General features: G+C 51.0%; 1 long non-coding RNA gene across 1 annotated transcript in view; it reads right to left on the reverse strand.

Moving 5' to 3' along the window:
• LOC140619827 (uncharacterized) overlaps positions 1-8,629 on the reverse strand; it is a 512,008-nt gene extending 503,379 nt beyond the window's left edge. Inside the window, exons 1-3 of the long non-coding RNA XR_012019652.1 lie at positions 8,513-8,629; positions 3,001-3,121; positions 2,094-2,265 (exon numbers count right to left, since the gene is read on the reverse strand). This is a non-coding gene — a long non-coding RNA (uncharacterized lncRNA). The remainder of the gene's footprint in view (positions 1-2,093; positions 2,266-3,000; positions 3,122-8,512) is intronic.
• Positions 8,630-8,941: the final 312 nt, after the last annotated feature.

Consider the following 8,941-nt stretch of genomic DNA (forward strand, 5'->3'; position numbering starts at 1 on the left):
ATGTATGTTCGTCTAGTGGCTTTCATGGTTTTTTTTCTTTTTTCTTTTTTTTTTTTTTACTTTCTGGGTTTTTTATTCTTTACTTTGATTATGAGGTATAATAAACAGACAACTATCTAAATCTTATGTGTACAGTTTAGCAAATGATGGTAAAAAAAGCATCCATATAATGACCACTCAGGTACAAAAAGGTCATTTTTATCCTGACCTTGATGGTATTTATTTCCTTGCTTTTATTTTTAGTTTTACCATGGCCTGAAGCATTGCTAAACAGTATCGTTTAGTTTTGTCTGTTTTTAAATTTTATATAATATTCATGCTATATGCAATTTTGTAACTTCACTTTTTACTTACTATCATGTTTGTTGATTGTTATTATTTTGTTGTTGTTGTTGTTATTATTGTACAATATTCCATTGTATGACTACACTTCCGTTTTACCCATTCTACTGTTGAGGCAGAATGGAGTATTTCCAGCTTTTGTCATTTAAGAACAAGATGAGATGAACATTCTCGCATGTTGATTCTGGTAATCATAAACAATTAAATGATGAGACCATGTAAGTAAGTAAGGAGTATGCTCATCTTCAACTTTAATAAAACATGCTACCTGCTTCCCAATATTGGTATCAATTTATATTCTCATCAGTTGTGTGTCCTCCTAACTTTGCTACCACTTGAGATAAAGCTTTCTAAACTTTGTTCATCTTGTAGGTGTGTAACGGTATCATCTTGTGGTTTTAATTTGCAATTTTGTGACTTGCTAGTAAAGTTGAACTCCTTTTCATATGTTTATTAGATATTTGCGTATTCTATTGTTTTTTGAGAAGTGTCTGTTTAATTCTGTTGCCTATTTTTCTGTTAAGTCGCTGGCCTTTTGCTCACTCATCTATAAATCCTCTTTTTCTGGATAATAATCCTTTGATAGTTAATGTGTGTTGTAAATATCCTCACCCTCTCTGTCTTTTTATTATTTTCGTACTGGCATTTGATGAACAGTTGTTCTTAATTGTCATGTAGTCAACTTCATCAAGGTTCTCCTTTGTGACTAGGAGAGTAAAAATCCTTCTACCACAAGGTCATGAAGATATATATATATAAACACACATATATGATATATCATATATAAACTTCACATATGATATATTTATATCATATATAAACTTCTAAAAAACTTGGGACTTTTATCCTTCACATATAGTCCTTAATTTACCTGGAAATTATTATGTTCTTGGATATGATATAAACGAGAGTTTTATTTTATTTTTTTGCATGTGGATAGCCAATTTTGCCAGAATCTTTTACTAAAAAAAATCCATTATAGCTCTTTAGTATGTTTTGATATCTGTAGGGTAAGCAGTCCTCACTCATCTAAGATTCACTTGGCTAGTTATACTTCCTTACTTTTAGAAGTACTAAGAAATAGCTTATCAAGTTTCATGAAAATTATCCTTGAGTTTTTTAGGATTGCATTGAATTCATGGATTTATTTTGTAAGAATTGACACTTTCACACTTTAATCTTCCCATCCGGATCCTAGTTTACATCCATCAGCAAAGTTTTCTGTTTTCTTTATATAGATCTTGCACATTAAGCGGGACAAGTGAATTCATAGGTATATTAAACATTCATTTTCACGGTACACAAGATTTTGTATAGAACTTCCTTTTTTTATACTAAATTTATTTTTTATTGGTGTTCATTACCCAACATACAGAATAACACCCAGTGCTCATCCCGACAAGTGCCCCCCTCAGTGCCCGTCACCCATTCACCTCCTCCCCTTCCACCACCCCTAGTTCATTTCCCAGAGTTAGGAGTCTTCACGTTCTGTCTCCCTTTCTGATATTTCCTACCCATTTTCTCCCTTCCCTTCTATCCCCTTTCACTATTACTTATATTCCCCAAAGAAGATGTGGTTTATGTATCCAATGGAATATTCCTCAGCCATAAGAAATGACAAATACCCATCATTTGCTTCAACATGTATGGAACTGGAGGGTATAATGCTGAGTGAAATAAGTCAATCATTCCTTTGTATAGAATTTCTAATAGTACTTATCAAGTTTCTTTTTTTGTTACTATTGATTTACCTTTGGTATTATAAACTTTTTCATGGGGATCCCTGGCTGGCGCAGCAGTTTAGCGCCTGCCCTTGGCCCAGGGCGCGATCCTGGAGACCCGGGATTGAATCCCACGTCGGGCTCCTGGTGCATGGAGTCTGCTTCTCCCTCTGCCTGTGTCTCTGCCTCTCTCTCTCTGTGACTATCATAAAAAAAAAATTATTAACTAAACTTTTTCATGAAATTCATTAGGATTTTGAGAAAGGTGAATATAAAAGTGGGTGCTCAGTCAGCCATCTTGAACCCCAAGCACGGACACAGCATTTGGAGCAAATTTTGGACAGGAGTTGAAGAGCTGGAAATGACAGGACGAAGAGCATTCCAGGATTATAGACAGGACGAGCAATCACATAAAGGGGGGAAAGTTTGTGGCATATGTGGGGAATGAAGATTGATGTGGTTTAGGTCAAGAAAGGTATATGTGGAGATATAATGGAGGACTACAGAGTAGAAGCTCTGCTGTGGAGGACCCTGAATGCCTAGCTAAGCGGGACACAGTGATACAGACTGGCATTTCAAATTGCTCCTCTCTTCATATGGTGTAGAGCTGTCAGTCACACATTAGCAGAGCAGAAATACATCACAAATGTACATCATACAGCATACAGAGTTAAACATATTCAATGTGGGACATGCAGATCCAGTAACACAGCAGGATATAGAGATACGAATAAGAGCTTTCTCAAATTATCAAAACACCCAGGTGCTATCTGCTTTCCAAAATCTATATTGAACAGAGTAAGTTTCACCTGGGTTGCACACTCGTCTTTGGAAATACTTCCTCTAAATACGATCTCTTCCTACTGATGTTGCCTAAAGTCAGACGCCACGAAAAACACATAAACATGAAAGAGGGAGATTTAAAATGTTAAATTACCTGTGACCCATTTGCCTGATTTCTTGTAGGACTCAGAGGCTTGTTTTCTGTGTGAGCTCTTCTTTACGTTTTATTGCAGAAGAGTCCTGACTTTGAGGCAACATGTCTCTCAATCTCTGCCCTGGAATGAGAACAGGCAAGGATGTTTTGTGTGTTTGGCTTCTAGTCTCCCCTCTCCGCAACCCGATCTAAAATTGTTCTTTGAACCCCACTATGCCTGGGATGCCTGAGTGGTTCAGCGGTTGAGCGCGCCTGCCTTGGGCTAAGCGCGTGATCCCGGGATCCGGGATCGAGTCCCACATCGGGCTCCCTGCACGGAGCCTGCTTCTCTCTCTGCCCGTGTCTCTGCCTCTCTCTGTGTGTCTCTCGTGAATAAATAAAAATCATTTCAAAAAATGAACCCACTATGCCAGTTATTGAATGGCTATGCAAATAAATTATCAGCATCTACAACTTATTGCCCATCGCCAGTGGTACTTCACAAATGAATGTGGCCTCAAAACTACCCACCATTTGCTTCGACGTGGATGGAACTGGAGGATATTATGCAGAATGAAATAAGTCAGAGAAGGACAAACATTATATGGTCTCATTCATTTGGGGAATATAAATAACAGTGAAAGGAGAAAAAATAAGGGGGAAATAGCAAAAAGGGAGACAGAACATGGAAGACTCCTAACTCCGGGAAACGAACTAGGGGTGGTGGAAGGGGAGGAGGGTGGGGGGTGGGGGTGAATGGGTGGCGGGCACTGAGGGGGTCAGTTGACGGGATGGGCACTGGGTGTTACTCTGTATGTTGGCAAATTGAACACCAATAAAAATAAGTTTATTATTAAAAAAATAAAAAATATAAAAACCCTTACGTGTGATTTCTTGACTGGTCACATCTATACCGACACGCCCAGGAGTTTAACAAGCAGCAGAGACCTTTGGTTTCTGTGCCATTGTGGTTAACCCCCCATGGTGGTGACAGAGCAACATTCCAAGGGATCTCAAAAAGGAATCCAGGGCTGCAGAGACTGGGAGGGCCTGGGAGCGGAATGCAAATGCACCTGAGGTGCCCAGGAGGCTGGACCTTCAGGAAGAGGACAGGGCGACCTCAGTCAGGGTATTCCGGGCAACTGAACAGGAGACCCTGCAAGAGGCTCTGGCGATGCATCAGCCTCCAGGGCACATCCCGCCCAGAACCCGGCCCTCTTCGCGGTTTGTGACTGGCTCCTACTTTCTGGAACCAGCAGAGAATGTTCCTCCAGAACGGGGACAACTAAACAACCGTCCTACATGCAGGGAATGGTCAGAGAAGAGGAACGTGGACATGTTCCCTGAGCATCCTCAGAAAAGCCAGAGGAGCCCCCGTCCCGCTCCCTCCAGCTCGGTTCACCTCGAGAACTGTTTGTGCAGTTGCACAAGGAGGAAGTGAGCGCAAACTCATAGGCAGGTGCCCCCCCTCCCAACCGCGCACCCGCCCAGGACACAGTCCAGCCACAGCCCCCCGAGCTGCAGCTCAGGACTCAGGGGCTGCCCCGGCAGCTGCCGCCCGGAGCGCCAGAGACCACGCAGCCTCCGTCTGCACACCCGACGGTCCCTGCACCCTGCTTGGCTGCACCTGCTGCCCTGCACACCTGAAGCGTGCCCGCCGCGCCATGGTGGCACCTCCCCTTCCCCGAAGGAGCTGCCTGCACTTAGAGCACCTCCACTGAGGTCCCTCCCCGCTCTCTGGGCTGGGCTCTACATATCCCATGGCCCTTCCCCAACAGGAGGAAGGGAAGTCCCCAGAAACAGGTGGCACTGCAGAGGGGGCGTGGCTCTGAAGGCAAGCCTCCCCTGCACCTGCCTAGGTCTCAGGAGGGCACCCCACCGGGAAGTCACTGCACCGCGGACCCGACTCGCTGCCGCCCTTTGGCGCACCTGCAGTCCTGCGTCCCAGCTGCTGTGTCTACCTCCCTCCTAGGACTTGGGTCAACACGAGAAAGCACACTGCCCCTCTAGGGCCGTGGTTCTCAAAGTGTGATCCCAGGACCAGCAGCATTAGGATCACCCAGGAACTTGCTAGAAACGTGGACGTGGAGTCTTGCTCCAGCCTCTGGAATCAGACATTGCTGGGTAGGGACCTAACCTCCCTATTTTCATAGGCCCTCCAAGTATCCCACAAGATTCGAGAAGGCCAAAGTTGGAGAACTACCCTTGCAGGAGGTCTGTCCTGGCACCCGACCTCCCTCGTGGCTGTGACAATGTCCTGCTCCCGCTTCCACTAGGCGCCCACATCTACTCAGTGCCTGAGACCGCCAGCGCTCCCCGGTAGACCTCTCCTCTCCCCTGGCGGCTTCTCTTCTCCATGGCTTCCACTGCTCACCAGCTGGTCAACGCAGCCTCCCCGCAGGCCCCCCCACCTCCTCTCCATCTGCCACCAGGTTTGCGTGTGTCAAATGCACATCCCTAGCGCTTCAATTCCTCAGGGTCTCAGTGGCCCCTCCAGGGCCCATCTTTGAAGGCACCGTGGGTACGAGGGGACGAGGCTGGAAGGCAACGTCAACCTTGGCCAGGCTCTCTGGCCCACAGGCAGGACTCTGTTCAGGAGGAGAATGGGGAGGGGCCGGAGCTAGGTCTTTCTCTGCCTCTGTAGTCTTCCTCAGGGAAGGTCTTACCCCCTCGCGGCCCTGGGGCCCCGTCACGCCTTGTGGCTCTAGCCCTTTCTGCACTATTCTCTTTGGCTCCAGGATTTCTCTGGAGATAAATTTGCCCTCTGCGAACTGGAGATAAATGCTTGCACATTTCTCTATCACACAGGGCTGGTGGAGCCTGAAATGAGAACACTCTCTTTTTTTATTTAGTTCACGTGTTTAGTTAAGTAACCTGTACACCTGGTGTGGGGCTCAAACTCACAACTCCAAGGTCAAGAGTCCCGTGCTCATCCGTCTGAACCAGACAGGTGCCCCTCGAATGAGAAAATACTTTAAGAAGCTTTGAAAACTATTTTGTGGCACAGGTTACTTTGCCGATTGGTGACACCAAATGTCCCACCCTGTTTATGCCATTGCACGACGTCGCCAACCCTGCTACAACGTTTTCTAAAAATCTTTTTTTTTTCTTAAGCTTTTACGTATCTGACATCGAGCCAGCGAGCGCAAGATGTTCCTGATTCAGTTACATCCCCAGCCTCCGTTAGGCCCAGGCTCCCTTAGTCTACGGACCGGACCGGACCGCAGGGTGGGTTTGCCTGTAACAGGACACCAGAGCCCCTCGGGATTTGCCGGCGGGTCCAACGCCACCCCAGCCTCCCACTAATTAACTACACCCTCGGCTTAGTGAGGATGGAGAGGCGGCAAGTGCCTGATGGGGGGGGGTAACCACGGGCCTGGACATGTGCCCCCCACCCCCAGCCCTGAGCACACACGCGGCCCTTGGGTCTTTTTAAAAGTAAGTCACAGGGCAGCCCGGGTGGCTCAGTGGTTTAGTGCTGCCTTCATCCCAGGGCGTGGTCCTGGAGACCTGGGATCGAGTCCCACATCGGGCTCCCTGCATGGAGCTTGCTTCTGCCTCTGTCCGTGTCTCTGCCTCTCTCTCTCTCTCTCTCTCTCTCTCTCTCGGGTCTCTCATGAGTAAATGAATAAAATCTTAAAAAAAAAGAAGTCAGTCACAGACTGTTGGCTGCCTCACTGCTTTGCCTGCGAAACAACTCGTTAAAATTAAAAATGAGTGTGACTTCATGTTTGGCACACATCCCGGGGACAATGTCCACTGTACGTGGGTTTGCTCCTCTCCAACCATTAAGCACACTTACATGTGCGTGAGTGTGTGTATTCATTTCTGGTGTTGCTGTCAACACCATTGGATGTGACACGTTCTGACTTTTAACGTGACGCTAAGGCGATGATCATTTGGTTGGATTTATTTTTATTTTTATTTTTTTTATGATAGTCACATCACAGAGCGAGAGAGGCAGAGACACAGGCAGAGGGAGAAGCAGGCTCCACGCACCGGGAGCTCGACGTGGGATTCGATCCCGGGTCTCCAGGATCGCGCCCTGGGCCAAAGGCAGGGGCTAAACCGCTGCGCCACCCAGGGATCCCGATCATTTGGATGGAAATAATCACGTTGTCATCCAATATGTCCGTCACATTAAGAGGAACTTAATAAGAAAAGGAAAACCACGGTGATTCTTCAGATCGTTAAAGGTCATGTGTTTTCAATGCTGGACATTTAAAATTCCTCCGAATGTATTACTTCAAAGATATCCCATTTTTACCTCGCTCAAAAAAAAGCTGTGTTTTGTTACTTGCCCTTAGCTGCAAATCGAGTTATTTGTAACGGAACCGTGGTGCCTTGACATTGGGACCATCCAGTCCACCTGAAGAGCTGCCCAGAGCATCAGTCGGGAAGAGGGAGGCCTATGTGCTCACCATCTGTTTCCCACACTGCCTGAGGGAAGATCCAGAAAATCCCAGCACTCGGGGCGGTGACCTGCAGGTCGGACGCCAAAAGGAAAAGCAGCTCCTGCCACCGCCTGAACTGCCCGCAGCGCGATCACCACGCCTCAAGCTCAATGGTCGAGGCACGATGGGGCTCCGGGTTCTGGCTCAGGTCACCGTGTCAGGGTTGAGCGGGCCCCACAGGGCCTGGCATCCCCGACGGGCGCCCCTTGGGCTCTGCTTTAGGCGCCGTCCCTGCCCGCCCGCTGCTCGCACGCTCGCTCGCTCGCTCGGCAATAAAGGAATCCTTCAGAAACAACAACGAGGGGCATGTTACCTAAAGTCAACTATACGCATAGACGCGAAAGGAACACTTTTCTGTTCAACATTTGAAACAACTTTGTGGACGCGGGGTGCGGGCGGTGGAGCGTCTTGCTCCGGCCCAGGGCGTGACCGTGACCCCGGGGTCCCAGATCGAGTCCCAGACGGGCTCCCTGCGAGGAGCCGCCTTGTCCCGCTGCCTGTGTCTCTGCCCCTCTCTCCCTGTGTCTCTCACGATTGAGCAAATAAAACCTGAAAGAAACCGTGTAAGAGGCGACAATGTCCGCATGACGCAGAGCACGAGAAACCACCTGCGGACGGACGACGTTCCCTGGAGCCGGGAGGCCCCGGGGGCGGGGGCTGCACCTGCGGCTGCGGGCCTGAGCCTGCCCTCGGCGCCTTCCCGCCTCACGTCGCGGCCGGGACCGCCGGGCGCCAAGGCCTCGAGGCCCCGACTCGCTCGCAGACTCGGCAGGTGGCCGCGCGGCGCGGAGGGCTCCGGGGACTCGCGGCCGCCCCCCCCGCCCCCTCGCGGTCGCCCCGCCCCCCACGGCCCCCCCGCGGTCGCCCCGCCCCCGACGGCCCCCCTCGCGGTCCCCCCGCCCCCCACGGTGCCCCCCACGGTGCCCCCCACGGGCCCCCCCCGCCCCCCTCACGCCCCGACCCGGCCTCCACCCCGGGGCATGTGTGCGGGGGTCTCTGGGGCGGACCCCGAGCTTCGTGCAGCCGCAGCCGCGCGCACCGCCGCCCCGGGGGTTCGGGTTGGCCCGGCCTCGGCTTACCCCTCAGGGGACGACTGCGTGTCCCGCGCCGGCTTCGGCGACCCGTCGGGGTAGTGGGGCCTCCCCGGAGAGCCTCTGCGCCTCCGCGGGCGCCTTCCCGAAGCTTCTGCCGTCGCCGCCCACCGCGCACGCGGCTCCGGGTCCGGCGCGGGCTTCCGGCTTCCGGCTTCCGGGCGCGTCCGCGCGGCCTTCCGGGGCCCAGGCGGCCTCGGGGCCCCTCGCGCGGAGGCCGCCGCCGCAAGGCCCGCCGGGAGACGCAGGGGGCCGGGCCGCCCTGGCGCGCGGTGGGGAGCGACGCCCGTGTGGGGCCGCGTGTGGGGCCGCGAGTGGGGCCGTGGCCGCCCTGGGGAGGCCGCTTCCCGCTGCTGACGGCCGCGCCCGCCGGGTTCGCGCCGCACCTCCCCGCCAGGCGCCGGAGAGGGAAGCGCA

The sequence above is a fragment of the Canis lupus genome, chromosome 27 (assembly GCF_048164855.1).
Source record: "Canis lupus baileyi chromosome 27, mCanLup2.hap1, whole genome shotgun sequence".
NCBI classification, from domain to species: Eukaryota; Metazoa; Chordata; class Mammalia; order Carnivora; family Canidae; genus Canis; species Canis lupus.